The 21,704-nt window shown below is 36.9% G+C and overlaps 1 protein-coding gene across 3 annotated transcripts in view; it reads left to right on the forward strand.

Moving 5' to 3' along the window:
• Positions 1-21,704, forward strand: part of JAKMIP1 (janus kinase and microtubule interacting protein 1) — a 144,069-nt gene that overhangs the window by 40,055 nt on the left and 82,310 nt on the right. For 2 of the 3 annotated variants that reach the window (XM_077782752.2, XM_085577668.1), the window contains one exon: positions 13,397-13,591. The gene's annotated coding sequence lies outside the window, so the exon portion shown is untranslated. Of the gene's footprint in view, positions 1-13,396; positions 13,592-15,801; positions 16,435-21,704 lie in introns of those variants that run through there. The other variant, XM_077782754.2, reaches the window with a different exon arrangement.

The following is a 21,704-nucleotide window of genomic DNA, read 5'->3' on the forward strand; positions in this document are numbered from 1 at the left end:
ATTAGTGTCCTTGAACTGACTGAGGGTGCACTTGATCTTGCCCAGATTGTTGATAAAGATAAAACAGGGCTGGCCCCAATCCTGAGTCCTAGGGAGCACCCCTGGTGACTGGCCCCAGCTAGTGTAACTCCACCACCACTCTCTGGGCCCAAACAACTATTCCAAGGCACCCATCCAAGCCTGGAGCAGCCAGTTTCTGCAGCAGAATGCTGTGGGACAACCATGTCAAACACTTCTCTGAAGTCTAGGTAGACTGATGGGTGCCTTCATTTTGGCTTTTTTTGAAGGGGATTTCAGTGGCAGTCAGGTGAGAAACGGGAAAGCTGGTTTTAGGACTCAGGAAAAGCATTGAATGCCTTTGTTTTTTGTTGGTTTGCAGTTACCTGCATTCTCTAAGAGATGCCCTGTTGTGTGATGCTGTGAGCAGTGGTGGTGATTGCTGGGTTGGAAGGGCACTGGGGCTGCTCCCTGAGCTGCCTTGGCCACAGGGCTGAGGCTCAGGATGTTTGTCCGGAGCTGTGCCCTGCAGTTGACATTCACTGAGAGGTGCTAATGACCCAACAAAGCCAGCAAGCTGCTGTGCTTAATACAGTTATCATCTGTGCTGTAGATTGGATTTTAATTAAATTTCTTAATTAGGCCAAAATCCAATAAATCTAGAAATAGTAATTAGCAGGAGCCAGCTGTTTTATAGCTTGTTATCCTGCTTTTGTAGTTTAGACAAGATCTGACTTGAATAAAAGTTGTTCTATCTGCTCATGTTTGTTGTAAAAAAAAAAAAAATCACTTGCTCATTTTGTTTTAATCCTTGCCTCATTTAGGAGACCATTAATTATTAAAAAAGGCTATAAATATCATATATTTTGTAAATATATGTTTTGTGCTGTATTAGAATATTATATATATACACATATATACATATATATAATATATACACATTCATGTTACTGTTTCATCAGTTGTCTTTTTGTATCTTAGAAATCTGTGGTGCTGGTTGTGAGTAAAGACCTCATTTCTAAATGTTCAATCATAAATTTTTTTCAATATCAACAATTTGTTCTTTGAAATATGAAACTATGTAAATAGTACTTAGAAATATTTCAATAAATCTATTTTTTAACAAGAATAATTGGAGATATTCTTCAGGTTTAATGCAATCCTAAAGAGCAGTTTTAGAGGGCTTCCATTTTATTTCATGCCTCTAGCCTATTGAATTAGAGCAGATTGCACTAAAATTTCCAAATACAATTACAAAGTTTCACGGAGTTTAGAGTAACAAGTACACTTATGCATTGGAGGATCTAGCTGTGTTTGTGTATATAATTTTCCTCCCTCTGCAAACATGCTGATGAGTTGCTTGTATCTGTACCAAGTCATATTTTATAAACATCAAAACCAAATGGGAAGGGATAATTTATCCTACTGCAGTACAACAGGCAGAGGATCTCGTGGAATAAAGTGATTATTTACTTTCTGTATCCCTCTGGGTGAAATAGTGCCAATAGTACCGAGCATCAATCACCTTATAGGTTAATTTTATTTTTTTAAATTTTAAAAAACAATTTCTTCTTTGTGTTAGGTATTTAGTGGTCTGAAATTAATTAGGTTTGAGCTCATCAAATCTGAAATACAGTGACATTTCAAAATTAGCAATATTTTAGTATAAAGTTTAATTGAATTTTGTTTGTTTTTACAGCAGCTGCCATGCTTTCAGCAAAGAAATTGCATTAGTTAAAGAGTATTGTGAGGAATCCCACAAGGATTTAAAAAAAGTTGAACATTGGCCATATGATAGAATAAATTTACTGCAGGTTTGCCTAAAGTGCTATGTGTGAAAATGAAGAACTGTAATGTCTGTTGTATTTTAAATCATAATGGAGATATGCAACCTAGTGAACAGCTTCCTTAGAAGCCTTTGGGCTGTGCTGAACTGAAAAGAACAAATCCAGTATCGTGACCTTTAGATGGTAGGCAGAGAGTGGTAATTAGGACACCACCACACAAATGGTAATGTCCACAGCATTCAGACTCTGTAGACCTGCCTTGCAACAAAGGAAATCTGTGCCAGAAATAAAAGTTCAAAGTATCCATCTTCCCATTTTAACCTCTTAAAGCACTTCTAAATGACAGGTTATTAATAACCTTTTAGAGAGAAAATGTGTAAGAACTGCCATGTTGGTAAAAGAAAAATCTTGGATGTGTACACGTATATATTTAAATATATATGTCTTTGTATAAAGATATATACATTTTTGCTGTGTAGATAAGGACTAAGTATAAGCCAGCTTTTACATGGCTTCTTCAATATATTTTATCAGCAACATGCACTTCTGCTGATGGTTGCATTTCCTTGCCTTTACTGTTCCATTGTGCCTAATAAATATGGATACTTTGATGTAGTAGCATGCATATGTTAGTTCTCTTTTTCTAGCATATCTTTGCTGACTCCAGCAGCAGTCTGTTTCATCTGAAACTTTATTTACTGGGAGGTGTTTATTTAAATACACAGTAAAAAAAGGGTGATATAAAGCCAAATTATTTATCCAGTGTGTGAAAACCAAAGGAAGAAGAACCCAAAAAACAAATCTGAAACTGGACAAAGAAGTTTTTTTAAATATTTCTGTTCAGTATTTAACTTAGAGTTAGTAAGTAAGTACACAATTTTTTTAGCAACTTGGTCTAGTGACAGGTGTCCCTGCCCATGAGAGGAGAGTTAGACCAAGATGATCTGTCAGGTTCCTTCCAACCCAAAGTGCTTTATGATTCTCTGGTTATTTTGTGCTTTTCATGAAAGGTGGTATTATAAAGAAAATAGATTGATTTGATTTTTTTTAACTGTCAGGAAAACAAATGAGGTGGTAGTATTGCAAATAATTTTATATGACATAAATTATCTTAACTGAATCGTAAATAAAAAATACTTGGTACAGTATGTTTGGTATTGCAAAGAATTTCACTAGGTATTTTCTAACATAATGTTAAAATACTAATATCAAAGTTAGCTTTGTTGTGGAGCAAACAGATTTGAAGCAAATTTCTGTTGGAATTTACTTGAAAAGGGGAGTTCACTCAGCACAGGTGTGGAAATGGCAGAACAGCACTGGGCTGCAGTAGGAATGCTGAGTTTGAACTTCAGCATGAGCTGGCAGAGTAAAACAAGCTGAGCTGTGTTAGTGCAGTCAGCACAGCAAGGATTTTAAGCTCAGCATATGTCACAATAATGAGAACTCCCTTGTGGGAGAGTTAGAAGCAGGTTTGTGTCTGTTTCTGTCTCCATACTCGTGTTTTTGGAAAGTGGGTATTTTGCAGGTTTGTGGGAACAGATCTCTGAAGTGCTGAAGGAAGGGTAACAAACTCAGAACACCCCACCCTACCAGGGTGTGCACAAAGCCCCTCAGGCTGCCTCCTCCCTGTGTCACTGCTGTGGAAGATGGATGTTTTACCAGGATATTGCACATTCCAGCTCAAGTTCTCCCTGACCTTAGTGAGCACCAACCTAATGCTTGGTGGAGTTGCTGCATCTGAGGCTCAGATGAAGCTGTTATGCATCCCAGAAATGAACTTTTCCTGCCAAACCTGTAGCCATTTCTGGCTATGTCATTTAATGACAGCATTCTGTTTTGGTGTGCAGCATATGTGTTGCTGTGTGTATGTAAAAAAAATGTGTGAGGAGAGGAAGGAAAAAGGATTTCAGATGCCTGGCTTTAGGAGGTGTGTTTCTACTTTTAATTTACTTAGTGGCACAAGATTAGTTTCTCTAATGTATCTTGAGAAGGCCATGGCAGCCATATTTTTAGGACACTCAGATTTTCACAGCTGGTATTTTCAGCTCTTGCTGGGGAGGCTAGAAGCAGAACTTGATGATGTAATAGTGAAGGCAAAGTTCTGTCAAAATACAGCTCAGTGTATTCCTGTCTTTCTGTTCATTGATGATCAAAATTGCTCCAACATATTTTTCCTTGTTCTGATTGTAGATATTTACTCCTCAAGAGAGATCATTGACTCTTTATACTGGCAAGACAATGTCTGCATGCAGGGGCAGTACCTAGCTTTTGTTAAATCGAGCTATGTCAGTAGAAGAGTTAGACAAGGTCTTGGGCATGTGGCCTTTTAATCAGGTCTGAAACACAAGGGGCCACCTCCAAAGACCAGCTTATTCTGAGCTAAGAAGACTTGTTCTGACTTTAATTAGATATATGTCAGCCAGAGCATCTCTAGAAGAAAACTTCTTTAGTACTCATGGCAAACAAAAATAGTAATGAGATGAAGAGGATAGGAAGAAGTGGTGAGGTATTGTCTCGAATAGGAAAAAGAGAGTTCATTCTCTGTAGAATGGGAAGATGGAGGAGAGGAAGAACATAATCTAGGATGTTAAAAGAAACATTGAGTTTGAAGTTTTGGTATCAATGGTTTTGGGCTTTCCTTTATACATGTGAGGTGTGGCTTTGGTGCTGCTAGTGAAGAACTCAAATGTATTGAACTGAGAATGCCAAAGGCCTTTGCTCTTTCTGTACATTGGAATAACTGGGACAGGTAGTGTTCATTCTTAGGGACTGAAAAATCTATGGTAGATAAATTGCACTTCTAAACATATATTGGTTGCCTGATTTAAGAAATCACACTATCTCTTTCCATCTCTGAAAATTTAAATACTTCTTGACTGGAAGACACATTTTCAGTAACAGCTGTAAAATTATGTATGTTGTGAAATGTGCCATTATTAGACATGAAATCCTCACAGCAGAGACCTCACAGTAAGAATTCAGCTGGGTAAAGAACTGGACTGGAATTAACAGAGAAGTAGAATTTAGCAGGCATTGTGCTTACACATTACAGCACTCCCTTACAGTGCTCTTGGCAAAATGGATGGAGAAGGATGTCATTTCATTGCCAGGTAATTGTTCCATAAAGGCAAGTACATAGAGAGCATTTGGGGTGTTTTTTTCCTCCCATCCCCCATTACTATGATTTTAATTGGAAGCAGTCTTTGTTCATGTAAAAGTAGCATGAGGTCCTTTACTGAAAGATAGTGATGTCTTTGTATCAAACAGTTCCTGTTTCAAGCTGTTACGCTTGTCATTGTTTAATTGAACTTGCTGAGGTTTCTGGGAGAAGGCAACTTTTACCATCTCCTCCTGTGAATCGCTTTAACATGCTGCTTGTGAACAGAGAAATATCCCATTTGTGAGTAGGTGGAATAATAGGCTATCTAGATTCTGATACTTATTAAATGGCAAGTCTTTGTCAAAATCTGCAAGAGAGCACAGAATTTGCAGATGTACAAGCTCATGTCGTTTTTATTATCATTCTGAAATCTGTATTGTGCACGCAGCAACTGTGTGCTTCATAGAGAAAACGCAGGAATTTGTAACTTTGCTGTTATAACTGAGGCATTGACTACTAATAGGCGACAAACCCGAGGTCACAGAGTTTGAGCCTCAGCAGGGCTGATGGAGGCTGTCAGGTCAGGGTCCTTTCCCCAGTCCGCTGCTGAGTCACTGGTGACCCCGTGTAAACCCTTCCCTTGGCACACGCTGCCTGCAGAGGAGGAGCACTGGAATGACCTGCTCACTTATTCCTGGGTGAGGAGTTCAATGAAGCTGCAGATTCGATGAAAATTATTTCGTTTGTTTCTTGCTTTATTAATCTTATGATAGGCACTGTGTGTTGATAATAAAAAAGGAGATGGGAATATACATGTCAAGGGAGAGAGAGGAGAGAGCTGGGATGGTGGGTTGATAATTTGTCTGAAGACCTTATCTTTGGCTTCCTGGATTTTAGAGCATTTTCCAGTTGACCCTGCAACACTGATTCAAAATTAAGAGGCCTCTGTTTAGAGAGCAAAAAGATTAATAGGAAAAGCTGGTACTGAAATTTAAAAATGAAATTTCTTTCAGCCTAATGTTACTTTTTACCTTTAATATGGCTTCTTGTATGCATACATACAAGTCTGTTCTTAGGAATATACATATAGAAATATAGGTAGTAGTGTTATGATGGACTGTCTCTGTAATGGGTCTTTGACATCCTATCTCCCCACTCCTCCCAGATAATTTTATGCTGTTCTGTATATTTTAGATTTACAGGTATCTGTTTATATGCTGATCTGCCTTTTTTTGAACTAACTTCCCAAAAATTATTGAATTACAAGTATCTGTATACAGACCAGCCCCTAAAGCCAGGAATTTTTCTAAAATGAATGAAAAAATTAAAGACTGTGATCCTATGAAATCTTGGTAACACTGTAAAGCAAAAGCTTATACTTTTCCAGTTTTTCACATTATACCAAATTCCAGCTGGCAGAGATCCTTGGCACAGTGCTTGACTTTCATTTGGCTTGAAATTTTTAATGTACTGATTTAAAATCTTCCATTATTGAAAAGCATATTTTAAGATTTCTTGTAGCTTTAAGGGTCTGGTTTATAGAGGCAATGACTGCCACAGAGGTGCAAGGAAGAGCTTTGTGACTGGTTTGTCAAAAGCTCTGAAAAATATTACACATTCTGTGAAGTATCACTGTTACGACACAGTGCAGATTTCTTAAAGTACACAAGGAAATTAAAAGTGAACACTATTACTTGTAGCAATGGTCACATTTAGGAATTTTCAAACTGATTGATGTTAAAGCTAATTTTTATAATAGAATAACACTTGCATAAAGGATTTTCAGTTAAGATATAGGAAACAGATTTCAGGTTGTTCAGATTTGGGGATTAATTTGTTTCTTTATAAGATCATTGTATGTATTTGCTTGTACTCATAGAAATATAAAATGAATGTCATGCATATTTATATACTGTTTTTCAGAGGCAAAACAGCAAACAAACATGCCATATGTGTGAGAAGCTAAAAGACCTGAATAGCCTAATAAATCTTGTATTAGACTTACATTTTATAAATACTAGGCCCTGTGGAGCACCATTGAAAAAATAGTTCTTTTTGGAGGGTGAAACCTTTGCTTTTCTATTGTGTGAAGGACTTTCAGCATGCAAATACATGAAGTTGTTTTACCAGTGACAGACATATGAAGAATCCTTGTTCAGGCTTTAAAACTGAAAAATCTCTAGTATCTAAAATATTTAGAAGAAGAGACTGAGCTGGTGATCTTACATCACTTTGATAAAGCAGCACTGGACACTGTGTGTGGGAGTAGGGAAGAAAAATGGTCTTTTAAACCTTCACTGTGCCAGCCTATGTCTGTGAGTAAGCTGGATAACAGCAAGACAAAATAACTTTGGTTGCTGGGTAAGTCCAGAGGACAAAAATTGTTACTCAGGAGCTTGAAACTGATCTGAAAGCAAAGCATTCCCACTGAGCACAAAACAAAGCAGAGCAATGGCACATGTCCCTCAATTCTTGTCCCATTGCAGTGGGGAGCCTGCAGAGCTCAAAGCTCACTGGTGTTAAGACTGCATAAAGAAAAGAATATTCCTTCAAGTTTCTTAATGCACTCAACACACTTCTACTGATGTGTTAGACCTTCCAATTGTATGCTTTTTAAGATGATGCTTTATGGATGGCTATATAAAATTTTGGCGTTCCCATCTTTGTTGCATTTCTATAAATCCTATGGTAACATAAAAATTAGTATTAACCGAAAAGAATAAGCTCTTTTGTAATGTCTGAGTAGCGTAAGAGTATAGAAGCTATCTATAAGCTTATTTTCTGTGAGAGAAAGGGTCTTGGATGGAAGAGCCTCCAGGGAGTAGGTTGGCTCCTTTGACAGACCTGGAAGCAAAAAGAGCCCACAAACATTTGTAAAAAGGCCAAGAGGTGTCACCAGTCTTAGCCTTCAGAAAAGAAATCTGTATTGGGGAAAACATTTTATGTTGGCTGATTGTTTCTTTTCCCCATTTTTTTAAAGGTATAAAAAGACTGGTTCTTAGAACCAGTCTCTGGCCATGCCCACTGAAAGCCCACTAAATATGTTTTTAAAAAGCTCTAGTGTATTTGCTATTTAATGAATACAGATTTTGTTGCTTTATTAGTTAATTATTTGTAGACTTAAATGACATAATTTCATATGGATAGTTTTCCCTCCAATTGCTACTTCATCCTATTCGTCTTAACTACTGAAAAGGTTTTTTGTATGACTGTTACACATAAGCACTATGTAGCATAGAGAATACAGATTTGCCTAATTCTTCATGCAAAAGCAACCCTGTCCTGTGGTTGCACACCGTATTTGTCATATAAAATCTAGTAAACACTGTAATTAGCTTACTTTCCAAATGGTTTTATGGTTTAAATGAACCATAGAAGCAAGTCACACTCAGAGTCTTCTGAAACATATGCTCAATAATTCCTATTGCTCCCTACTTCAGAGAATAGAGAAAGAATAGGAAGATTTTTCTTTGCATTGATAATCCAATAAAACAGCAAGGTGTCAGGAATGATACCAATTCCTCTGAAAGCACTGTTTCAGTCATTGGTAGGCTCTCCATCTGGGAATTGTGGCATAGTAATCTGCAGCAAGGCAAAAAGAATAACATGGAAACAAATTTGAATTGTTGACCTAATTTTAGTAGCCCATCATTGCTGACACAAGTTCAAATGATCCCAAAGGGTTCCTTATTATGGGGATGGCAAAAATATGTAACATAAGAGAGGCAGGAAAGTGAATGACTACTTCTATATCTGTCATTGCTTCTAGTATCCAAATAAAAGTTCTGTGTTTTGTCCACCAAAGATGTATTTTGCAATAAAAACAAGAGTTTAAAACAGATAGGAAAGTTTGCATCAGTATTCCCTGTTAGTAATGAAACATTATTTGTAGCCAAGAACTTGCTGCTTATCATGTCTGATTTTAGCTATATCAATTTAAAAGTTGGTATTAAAAATAAGAGAAAGTTTCTCAAGTCTTTTTGTGCTCTTTAAGTTTGTTCACTATGTAAAGAATGGAGATTGTGGTTGCACATTTTTCAGAGTGTATGATGTTCATATATAAAGTGGTCTATAAAGGTCATGCCACAGTATTTTTTTGCTGATAAGTCTGTGTTGAAAGGGGGTAAATCTGTGGCATGATCTGTGCTATTTCTTTCTTGGGCCATGATGCATTCACATTGAAACCTCCCTTTAGATTGTCTTTGCTTTCAGGGGATTTTTTTAAATACCTCTTTTTTCTTCTTCTTCTATTTTTTTTTTTTTTTTTTTTTTTTTTTTGTCTCCTTCTTTTTTTCTTTCCTCCCAACCTGCTTTTGGTGCAGCCACAGCAGAAGGTAGCACATTTGTGGTTGTAATACTGTAATTAGGCAGACACTGAATGGTTAAAGGAGAGAGCAAGTGATGTATGTTGGGCATAAGTGTTTGTTGCTGGCAGGTTCTGCCTGTCAAAATGTGAAGTCATTCATGAAGGGCTGTATCTGTGCCACTTATTTATGTGTAAATAAAGTTTTTGCTCTGTTGGAAATCCCAGGGAATCTGGTACCAAACTATCACAGTCTTAGAAATCCAAGAGCAGGGGCAGGAAGGGGAACATGCAGTCTCCTTGCATGTATTTTGTATGCCTGACAAATGGATCTCTTAAAAGCTGTAAATCAAATTAATATTATGGATAGAAAGCTTTAGAGTAGAATACAAGGCACTATAGTAAAATGTCATAGGTTTTTTGAAAGAAATATGCTTTTTTAATGTTGAACATTTAGTTGTATGAGAGAACCCCTTCCCCCTGCTCCTCTAGCCGTCAGGTAGAATAACTTCTGACAAAAAGCCAGTAGCAATGTACATATTCTCATTACAGAGCATTTGCCAACTGAAATACCTAACAACTACTGCAGAGAACTCACAGATGTTGTTCAGCACTGTTTTCCCAAAAAGATTTCCTTTTATTTGGGTCGGTCTTGTTTTATGCTTAGTCATTTTAAAGCAAAAAAAGCCTTGTTTTCAAAATGTGGATCAGCTGTACAGAGACATAGGGAGGGCTTCCAAAACATTCAGGGAAACTGTTTTTCTGTTACCATATGCCCTGGATGATTGCTCTTATTTCTGCTCTGGGGATTGTACTTGGACCCTGCCTGTTTCTGTTCGAGGTGTGTTGTACCACTCTTCTACAGAACAAGCTGTTCTTTTGAGATCCCCATCCCTTACAGTCCACAGACCCTGATATGGGGACTGGACACGACATTGCCCCGGCTGCCAGAGGAATTGTCCTCAGCTGTTCTGCTTTCCAAGAAGAAATCTAAACTAGCTGTCCACCTTAGTAGTTATTTTTTTAAACTTCTGTAAGTAATGCACTCTGTTTAAGAGTTAAAATGGACTAAGATGTCCCATGTGAGCAGATCTGGCTAAAATCTCTGAGAACCTGAGTGCTTTGCCTGTTTTGGGAATCTCAAGGAAAGGATGGAGGCTGGCATCAGTGTTTACTGTCTTACCTTTAAACCTGTCTTGCTTTCAAGATGCAGTGCTGCCTGAAATGATGGGGAAAAAGTATGAGAAACAGAATTTTGACCAAAGATTCTATGTACTGCAGTTTGTGATTAAAAACCTGAACAATCTCAAATACCTACCATCCTTTTCTAACTATTTGGGAAATGTTGACAAGTATTGCTAGTTATTTCCATATAAACAGAGAAAATCCTGCATTTTTATAACACTGTATTTTGTCTGGACAGCCATTATATGATAAAGAACATAACTGAATCAACTTTGTTTATTTAGCATTTGCTGTCATAACTACAGGATATGACCATGTTGGTGATTTTACTGCGCTGAGTGAAATTAGTAATGTATCAAACATCAGCTCATCTGTCAAATTATTTCTATAATAGTTTTGGTTCTTCGAGGTGCTTTTGCTGTGTGTAGTATATTCTGAATGAATTTAAACAGCTGTAGTTTATGCTCTACTTGTTGGTAGATTAACAGATATATTTCTACAGTAATAGCTTCCCCTTTTTATCCTTCCTCTCCACTGTTAGAAACAGATTTAGCTTAGCAGTTATTGGAAATGAGAAATTAAGTATCCAATTATTTTAAGTTATTTTTGTATTACCATATCTTTTAAGAAGCTGTAGGAAGATTACTGAAGGATTATTAGGTTGTAGTTTTCCAGTGGTTGCTGGTAATTCGCTGTGACTAGCACTCTTAACAACTTGTACTGACTGGTATAATTAAATGTATCAAATTTGCCCCAGTTTTTGCTAGATTTATTGCCAATTAGTCTTCTTTTTAAATCTCACTCATATGCTATGCTACTGAAACATCCACTTTCAGAAGCAGATATTATCAAAGTATTCTGCTACTTCATCTATTTGCTCTTATTACTGTAACGTACACCAGTTCTAGATCTCTGTTTCATTCTTCTCTCAAAGCTTTTGTATACACTATTCATGTTATATAGCGAGGCCAGTTGGCCAAAAAGAAAAGATATTTTTTTATTTCTGAGCTTACTAGAGAATTTAAAAAAACTATTAATCTTAAAAATAATGATCAAATAACTTACTTTTTTTAGGATCAAATAACTTACTATTTAGAAGAATTGGTATTACAGAATTGTAGATATGCTAAAAGATAAGTACATTTCTTCAATGTAGACAAATTACCCAGGCAACATTGGAATTTGGAGCTGTGGTTTTCTGGGATTTTTTTCCCTTTTGAGTCTTGTGGGTATTGGTCTGTTTTGTTATCACCTTACTGGCCTGATTGCTGTCTACTTACCTTTTTCACGTAGATTCTTGCTTTGTCTTAGGTGTTTCCATATTGCATGTTAATGTGGGGAACCCTCTTTTATTGAAATGTATTCAAATTGTTAACTGAAGGCCAGAAGAAAGCAGCAAATTTTTTTATGTGGAATAACAATATTGGAATATTTAAGAATAGGGCAACTCAAAAAGGATGATGAAGATGGGATGAAGTGAGACATATCTGACGTCATAAAAAAGAGAGGCACTTGGCCTGAGGAGGTTTTTTACTATATAAATAAATTGAATTCCTCTTTCACAGTGTTTTGTGCTACTTAAATGTGCCAACCTAAGCTGTTTCAGCACTTTGATCTTCTGCCATGATCTGGCCCTAGCTGTACTTTCATCCTTTTCAAAAGTATTCTATCACAGCAGTGAATTTGGCCCTAAGGAAATAAGTATGCAGATTTCCTTTCTCCATTAAATATTACCTAGATGCCTGTCTTTATTGAACAAATAAAGGATTAAGGTTTTAAACCACTAACAACAGAATACATGGTGTCACCTTAAACAAACCCCTAGAGAGAAATGCAGTATTTCCCAGCAAGGGAAGTGGTTTTGGATGCAATCCTGATGTATTTTATGTGAAATGCTTTTTTTTTTTTTTGTGAAGATTTGAACATTGTGCATGATAGTAGTTATATCCATAATGTTTCAGCACAGTTCATATGTGAAATTCTGTCTGGCTTCCAGCTCTCCTGCCCAAAAGGCAGAGAGTTTAACCAGTTCTGTGTTGTATCTGCCAGGTCTCTGCTTTGGAGACCCCATGTCTCCATAAGACATTGCTGAAGTCTGTTTGGCTTGTTCAATTCACTTGTCCTCAGTCTCTAACACAAGGGGTATAGCAAGGGAAGATTTAGTACTGAGGAGAATTTACTTCCTTTTTTTCACTCTGCGGTGAAAGATGTAGTTAAAGGTGTTCAGAGATGGTAGGAAAACTGAGGCAAATAATACTCATTAAGGAACTTCAATTGCTTTCAGTCATTAAGCTTTCAGAGTGATATTTTCCATGAAGATATCCCCATAATGATAATTTAATTTCTGTAAATTTTTTTGTGAATGGAAAGTACCTATTCAAATTAACATGCAGTGAACATCAACAAAAACTCAAATGTTTCTGTTGTTTTCTCTTGTGATCCAAATATATTGAAGTATAATAAAGAAATATGAAGTAAAATAAGACAATATCCATTGCCTTTTGATTGTTTGTTTTCAAAAGGAAATTGTGATAGTTGCCTTCAAGAACAGAATTAAGTTTTTCTAAAATTTAGTCTTGTCCTTCTTTCAATATGACACATGATAACTTCCTTATGTTGATATACTTTTGGTATTTATAAAGATTCATGGCAGTGGACAAGCTGTATGTGACAATTTATAGGTGGCCACCATGACAATTTCAGTATCCCAGAACCCAATAACTTGTGTTGAGATGGAATTCAAATTTAGTGTTAGCTAGGCAGAGTTCAGAGTCTGGATTGACCTCATCTAGTTGCTAAGGAGCATAGCAGCTTCCATCCTGCTTTCACTGAGGACCATCTAGGAAAGGCCACCCTTCCATATGTGCTCTTACTGGAGAGAAGATGCAATACTTGTAATTTTATATGATACCTTATTCTGCTGCATTTTGTTACCCTGTGTAAATAAATTTCCATTGCGCTGCTACCATCAAAGCTGTTAATTAAATATCATTTGTATTAAATCTGTATTCTTTTGTTTTACAGATGATGTCACTAATACCCCTCAGGAAGCTCTCCTTGCTGAGGAAAAGGAGAACGTTCCAACAGGACTAGGAGCTGTGGCGTGGAAAGTCCCAGAACAAACATAGCTTGTGACTTAGCTACTGGTGCTGCTCAGTCTTCACCTCTTTAAATTAAAATCAAGCACAACTGCCTCAGAAACTTGTGGACAAGAGAAAGGTACTGTGCATTGCCAGCATGTTGGTTGGGTAGGAAGAGAATAAATCTGCCATACAGATATGATGCTATGATTTTATTAGAGACAATATCATTTGAAGCCTCAAGTTTGAAATGCTTTTTGTACTGAGAGACTTCCAAACACAACCAGATTTTGTAGGCAATAAAATAAACCAAATATGTATGAGGCTTTTGTCTTTTTGTGAGGTACTTGATGTGTTTTCTGGATTCACTGAACAGATTATTGATATAAACATTTTCTCACTTGTGGTTTCTTTTCTTAATTAATTTTTAAAGTGGTTTCACCACCACCACCACCCATGGCATCTAAGATGTGCACTACAGAAGGGGCTTAGTGTCTTGTATTTACCATATGCTTGCTAACTTGAACACTGTGTTACCTATGCTATATCTGTCACCATTAGTAAAGAGATGCTTTAGATGATTTGGTCTCAGCCAAGAGAGTTAAACTCTGTCCTTTGACAGACTTTCCCAGGCTTCTGTTGACTTTTATGTGTTTATAACGTGTACATGTTTGGGTATTCAGCAGGCAGTTATGTATGCCATGCATAAACCCCAACATAATATTTTATTTGCTTCAAGGATCATCTTGAAATTATGTGTTCCTCCTATTAGAGAAGTATGGCAAAGATGACAGTTTAACCTTTAACCCCATGCCTAATTTTTGGTATTTTCATCTCGCGGTAGTCCTGCAGTGATGACAGAGTTGTTAGACTTAGAAATATTAGGAAATAGTAAACCTCACTCTGTGTAACTGTTCTTTCTGCAGCAAAATGCTGTTGATCCCTAGAAAAGACATTTTTATCTAGAAAGATATTGAGACTATAATTGAGGTTTGCCAGAAAATTGTAGTACAGAAAGAAAAGCAAAGCAGCAGTTAACCAGGAAATATCCTTTCCCAATGGTTATTTTGTAGTTTTTATATTGAAATTGTTGCCTCTTTGCTTTGCTTGATTTGAAATAAACCTTGTTATATTCAGTATCCTGCATAGTGAACTCTTCCTTCTCTGAATAGAAAAGTATAACACTAAATAAGGCAAGTGCTGTGGGAACTGACAGCTGTAGAATGCATGATTGTTAATAAAAAAGTTATGAGGAAGGAAGGAATAAAGTAAAAAAATGTAGGTTATAGAATGAGTCTTAGGGTCCATCTGTTTTCTGTGACACTCAAATACAGCCACTACTTCATTGCAGTATCTTTGATTTTAACACTTCACAGAATTTCATTATAGCGTAGTCATTATAAAGAAACATAAAGAGTGAAAAAGAATGTCTAAAACAATTTAATATTTGCTAATGTAATTAACTTTCACTATAGAGAATAATTACTTTCGTTTGTAACTAAATTTGTTTTGGGGGCAACAGGTAAACTGATGTGACAACTAAATTCTCTCTTCTGTACCTGGGAGGGTAGTTAATATTTTTCTTCTGACTAGGTTTAACACTTAATGGTAAGTGCATGAGGAACTTCAGTCATAGATTAATCTAAAAATATTACCTACATATCTACTTAATCATAATAGAAAGTAAATGATGCTGATTTTAGAAAGAATTAAAATGCTGAACTCTAAACCCATCTGCTGACTATTATCACTTGGCTTTCTGTGAAGGTAAATGTATTTTAATTTTTTAATTTCAAAAGGATGCTATTTAAAAATTATTATCCCCCTGTTGTCCTTTAGACTGCTCTGTTCCTGTACATTCAAACAGTGGAGCACAGATTGAAAATTGATTTAGACTTAATAGTTTGTTTAGTTGACTCTGTGTAATAAAGATGAAATGTTCTAAACATGAGTCTTAACAGCCAGTGTATTTTGGAAAGTGTTTCCATCATGTGCCAATTATCTGTATCTATACTAAAAGTTGGAACTGCCTTATAAAAATTTGAACAGTAGAACAGTTCAAATTCTGGATTGCTTATGCACATTTGCCCAATGCTACAGGAAAAAATCTTGCCTATCCGGTCCCTGTTTTTCTTCTTGATTAGTCATATTTCTTGCATGTCAATGGATTGTTCTTTGTCTAGACTATTCCTGTTCTCTTTCAAGTGTCTTCTCCGACTGGAGGTGCAAACACAAGCATTCATGCAGGAGTGCTGCTGCTGTATCATGCAGCTGTGAGCTGGCACTTTGCTTCAGAGAGTGGCTGGCTGCTTCTGTGAATATTTAGCATTGCTGCAGCGTGCCTGGCCCTGCCAAAGGGCCAGGCACATTTTTAAAATGGTTCTTTCTTTTGCTGGCTGACCATGAAACCTGACAAAGCTTGATATTTTCCTTCTTTCTCTGAATGCTGAAAATTAAATTGAGATAAATGTTGATATTGCTCTCATGTTTTCATTTTTGCTTAACATCCTTTGAACAAACAATCTGTGCTAACTAGTCCTCTATACAAATATTACTGATGTTCACTGCCACATGATTACAGATCCATTATTTTCCAAACGCAGAAAACAAGTACTGTAACATATTTGTATCTAAAGAGTTTTTCTTACTTGAAAATGTAGCAAGGTAAAACATTGGGTGGCTGGTGGCTGTTGCAGCTGCTGGCAGAATTCCCACATGTTTTGCCATTAGATAAGTCTGTGGTTGGTTATGGTTGTGTCGAGATAAGGTAAGTGACATTGCACTTAGTTATCTAAAGTGAATCATCTGTGTGCTGAGTGTTTGCAAGAGGTCTTAAAAAGAAGACTAAACAGACTTTCCTGACACCATGGAAAGGGCTCTGAGATATATCAGGCTTGCTGTCCAGTATTAAAGCACAGCAGATCTTCAGTCTTTTCTGGAGCTCCTTGTATGTTCATAAATGAGTATGAATGGGAAAAAAAGGTATGAACTGTGAGAAACCTGTAGCCTATGTGCTGTGCATTCAATAAACAGTAGTGAGAGGCCATAAACTTGGCAGTTCTGAGAATTCCATAGGACATACCAGTTTTACAGCGCATGGTGCTTTTTCATGATTAATAGGCTCTCTCTTGGTTATGGTTGTCTTTCTAGCTTTTTTTTTTGTTGTTTTTCTCAGTTCTTCAGTTCAATTAATTTGTAATGTCAATAGTTCCAAATGATGTCTTGAATATTAAATAGCTTTGTAATGAGATTTTATTACAGCAGTATATGAATGTATGTGGGCAAAATCCTGTTTTATGCATAGTATTGTGTAAATGTTGATTTCTAGGAGAAAAATCTTGAAGTCCACTAATGTTTAATCTCAACACCTGCAACATACCCTTTCTGAAAGAAGCCTATCTTGTGCACATACTATATTTATACGGGTGTGCTGGATGTTATTACAACACAAGACAAAAATGTGAGATTTTGTAGTAGAAGGGAGGCAGAGAATATTTGGGCATTTCAATTAACTTCCAACAAAAAGTGTAAGAATTAAAAATGGGACAATGAAAGGAAACATATAGCCTTGTTACTTATTTTTAAAGACTTACATATGTCAAAGGAAACATCTAGAAATTTTCTATTCTTAATCCCTTAGAACATCTGGGAAGTGCTAGTGAAGATTTTTCTGATGTTTCCAGATGTCTGTACTGCAAAAATATTAATAAATAGTATATGCTTGTAGTGTAGCCATTTGAATATATATGCCCTGGAAGGGGAATTAACATGGTTTCACTTAAGAACTCCCAGTTTTCAGATTGTTCACTGAAACAGGCAGCATTTCAGCATTTCCCCTTTCATGTGCAAGGGCAATGTACACAGGTGACAGCCAAGTCTTGATTTACATGAAGATTTCAGTATTGCTAGTATAGCTTTGCTATGTAGGAGGTGAAAAATTACAGTGTTAGTGCCATAGCTGTGATAACCTTAACCTTAAAGGAAAATCTGATTCACCATTTCACCTAAAGTTTAGGGAGATGGTGTAGAAAGAATAGTTCTGGAAAATGCCTATTTCCTTATTTTTCTACCAAGTCTTCATTAAGACTGAGTTTGTCTGTGAAGTCGCTGCCAGCACCCTAAATTTGAGGCTTCCCTCTGCCACCTCCTCTAGGGGATGAGGTTGGAAGGGGAACAGAACTGAACATCAAAATCACTTAATAGCATAAACAATATGAACATATTTTTACACAACTGGATTCATAGATAGGATTGCAACTGTGTCAAATTTACATGATAAAGATAAAGACTTGAATAAAGATTTTTGTCTCTGGTTACAGATGATTTACAGTCATTTAGACCTTCCAGAAAATAGTCTTCTTGGCAGGCACCATGGAAAGAAGGAGGTTGTGTTCTGAAGCAGTGAAGCATAAACATTTTTCATTTAACCATTGGGACTTTTGTAAGCTTTAGGTGACATGTCTTGGCCTCAAATTTCTGCAAAACATTGTACCATCTTCACAATTTGCTCTCTGGAACAGTATTGTGAGATGAAATCTTGGTTTCTCAGTGAAGGAGAGACATTATATAGGTAAAGAGACAGGATGTTTTCTTTGGAGTGAATAACAAATCACATTTTAGTCCCCACTAAATGTCGAAATCAGCTTGACTGTGACAGCACTTAGCATTTTAGGGCATACTACTAGCAATGCTGTGCCCCCATAAATTGGATACTCCCATATATTGTGTGCACAACTTGCACACTAAAGCGCTCAAAGTTGTATGTTCAAATAGTCTGGTTCTATCTAACATTATTCCAAATCTAGGAAGTTTTTAGGAAGCTTTATTTGCATACACACACACACACACACACACACACACACACACACATATATATATATATGTGTGTGTGTGTGTGTGCATTAATTAATTTCTGAGCTTTTGAATTCTTTGGGCCAGTCTAATCTGGACAACAGAGAGTGTCACAGTCTATTGTGGTGTGTCACAGAGTATTTCTGGAGTTTTATATTTATATTTACTTGCCTGTTTCCCTCTTTTTAAGGTGAACCATGACTGAATGCATCTTTGTTTTTAACATTCTGAGGCACGCTGTCCTTAAAATGATGTTTATACATATTTCTGAATAAATATATTTTCTGCAACTGTTTATGTCTGCCACATTCAACTTTTAGTATCTTAAGGGAGCACATTTGTATTTCTGGTGGCCAGCTTGCCAACAACATTTCCAACAACTCTGGAATGGTTTGAATCAAATTTGCTGGCAGTTACCAGAAGGGAATTTTATTTGTAGTCTTCTCACGGTGGTGAAGCGTTCTCTATTTGTGGATATTGCAAGATGGTTGCACAAAGAGTTCACAGTTTCTGTTCTGTGCTTTTTTTGTGTTTTGTCATGTTTGTCTCTGTCATGTTTCTCTCTGTCCTGTTTAACGAGAGAGAGAAACAAAAGTTTGTCTCCAGGCTCTTGCTGTGTTAGTATCTAGCTGTGCTTTTAACTGCCTGTAGCTTGAAGCCATTGCACAGCTCCCTTTCAGAGAGCTGAGAAGGGAAAGAAGCTGCTGTCTGGCTGAAACACCCAGTTTAAATATTTTATCCCAGGTGATGCTCTTGCATCAGCCGGTTCCCAGTGACTTAAACTTTGTTCACTGCAATGAGCATTCACTCAAATTCCAGAATTTGAAATAGCAGTTTTAACTGGCTGGTTATCAGAGCACTGCTGTGAGAAAGTTAACAGATCTTCCAAGAGAATTGCGGTTTTGTGGGACAATAGATTTGAGGATCCCTGAAAAAAAGATTGCAGACTCTTTCTAGGTCTCTTAAGTTTCATATCTCATTACATGTATCCAGTCTCTTATTTCATAATATTCTCCTCAGAATACAGTTCTGATAGTCTTTCTGGAAGTGTAATGCCTTCTTTACTGAGAGATTAAGTGATTTGGTAGAGAAAATGCAAGGCATCTGTGACAGAACTGTAGATGGAAGCAAAATCCATCAAGCCTTAGCCTGTATGTTACCAATATTATAATAATAAAAATGATCCAGTTAGATTTGAAATGAGATTTACACATGGAGGTCAAGAGCACTGAAGCTGTACAGGAGTTTTTGATGCAGTAATTAAAAACAGTTTGAGGTCCTAAATTCTTGAGCACAGATAGGTATCATTTTGGGAAATCTGTCACTCTTCAAAATTTAAGCAACAGCACTGCCAGTTCTGTAGAGTACATCCTTACTTTGATCTCAAGAACTGAGGAGCTTGGCTTAAAAGTGGACCATGATGGGAACTTTGGAAAAAATACAGCATGTTCTTCTGTCAGTCTTCCTATATTACTGGCCTAGGCTGATGCGTTCATTTTGGTTAAGAGTCCTGATTTTAATGAGAAGTTGTGTGAAAGTTGAGCCATCCCTAGGGAGGTGAAGAAGTTTTGTAATTCTTTGTTTGTGCTGACTGATGGGCTGGTGCTGCCCTGCACAGAGCTGTGTGATTCTTCTGTGCTGGAGCAGTGAGGTGAGAGTGTGAGCTGTCTGCCACAGCATGAGGAGCTTACAGACTTAGTAAAGGTGGTCAACAGCACAAAATAATTATTGAGATCAGAGACAGTGGAAATCATGCCCCTCTGCTTCACTGTTCAGCTGGTAACTAATATCACATCCAGAAGCAGCTTTTCTTCTCCTTACACTTGCCTGACCTCTCAAGTGTATCCTATTGATTTACAAAATAATAAATATTCAAGATGCAGTTAAGTGTTAGACATCCTCAGGTTTCCTGTCACTGAGGTTCTTCCTCTCTCTTCAGTCTTCAAATTGGGAATCTGAACCTCTCTCCCTAAACCTTTCAGTTGTCTTGTACATTTTCTACACAACTGTCTGAATTTTTAATTTTTCTAGTTTCAGGTTTTAGTTATTCTATCTCTTTACAATAAAATAAAAATAATAATAGTTATGGGATTAAAAAAATACCTGAAGGAATTTTCCTGGAAAAAATCAGGTGAGTAGCTAAACAAAACTGGTCCAGTATAATCCAAAAGCCTAAATTTGACAGGCTGATTATATTTGTGCGGTCAGTGATAGTCAATAAAGATATTAGAATCTGTCTCTGTATTTGCCATTTATCTAGCACTAACTGAGAAGTGCTGTAACTTGCCCTTTTTTCCTTCTTCTAGTTTTGCTCTTAAATGTTCTGCTTTAGTGGGAATGGGCATAGTTCTGCTCCTTAGTGAGAGCACAGGGATCTCCCTGCTCATTCCCAGGGCGCAGTGGGAAGGTGCAGAGGCTGGTGCCCAGTGCCAGACAGCAGGCTGCAGGTCAGGTCTCTGTGCTGGGAAGAAAGGAATTGGAGCAGAGATCAGGGGAGCAGCTCTGCCCAGAGCTGCCTCTCCGGGCTTGCAGTGAGCCCAGCACCCTGAAGCACTGTGGTTGTGCAACAGAGCTGAGTTGTGAAGGTTGTGGAGGGAGGGTGCTGTTTGAACATTTTCAGTTGCATTTGAACTTTGCCTTTCTGTGCAGTGTCTCTTTTATTTTATGTGTGTCACAGGACTCCTCTTTGTAGCATTTTGCCTTTTACTAGGGCTCATAGTGTGATTTTATTGATTAATGATTTGGTAAATCCTTGAAAAAGTACTATTAGTGAAATTGGGTAAATGCTAATAATGTACATCCGTTGAAGCCAGTGAATATTTTTTATTTGCTTAAAATAAAAATGTCCTGTAATCAAGCTCATAGCTTTTTGAGAAGGGATTCAGGTTAAGTTTTCAGTAACTCTTAGAGTATGAAAATGTTGTGTCGTGCAGAAGGGAGGTGCAGGATCCCTTCCCTTCCTTGTGCCGTGCCCTCTTTGGCTCAGACATTCATTTTTACTTGTGGTATATCCTTTTAAAGTAAGAGCTAGGTTTTTGGGGTGGTTTTGGTGGGCTGTTTATATCCTTCCACTAAATGAAGCCATTAATATACTGGATGCTATCCAGTGGCATGAAGTAGTACCAATCAGAAATAAAAATTCAGTGTCCCATGGTATTTATTAGCAGGTACATTTACACATTTGCGGGTGTGCTGTGCATAGCATCTAAATGATTTAATGATTTTGATACGCTTACATGTTCCTTTTTTTTTTTTTTTTTTTTTAATTGTTGTTGTCTAGTGACTTGGATACATATTTTAGTTGCTTATGTTTTAACAGATGCAGACGTCACAGGCAACCAATTCACTGAAGGGAAAATGAATACATTGGTGAAATTAATTTAGGAAGTTGCCAAATTAGT

Source organism: Lonchura striata, chromosome 4 (assembly GCF_050655825.1).
Source record: "Lonchura striata isolate lonStrDom1 chromosome 4, ASM5065582v1, whole genome shotgun sequence".
Classification (NCBI taxonomy): domain Eukaryota; kingdom Metazoa; phylum Chordata; class Aves; order Passeriformes; family Estrildidae; genus Lonchura; species Lonchura striata.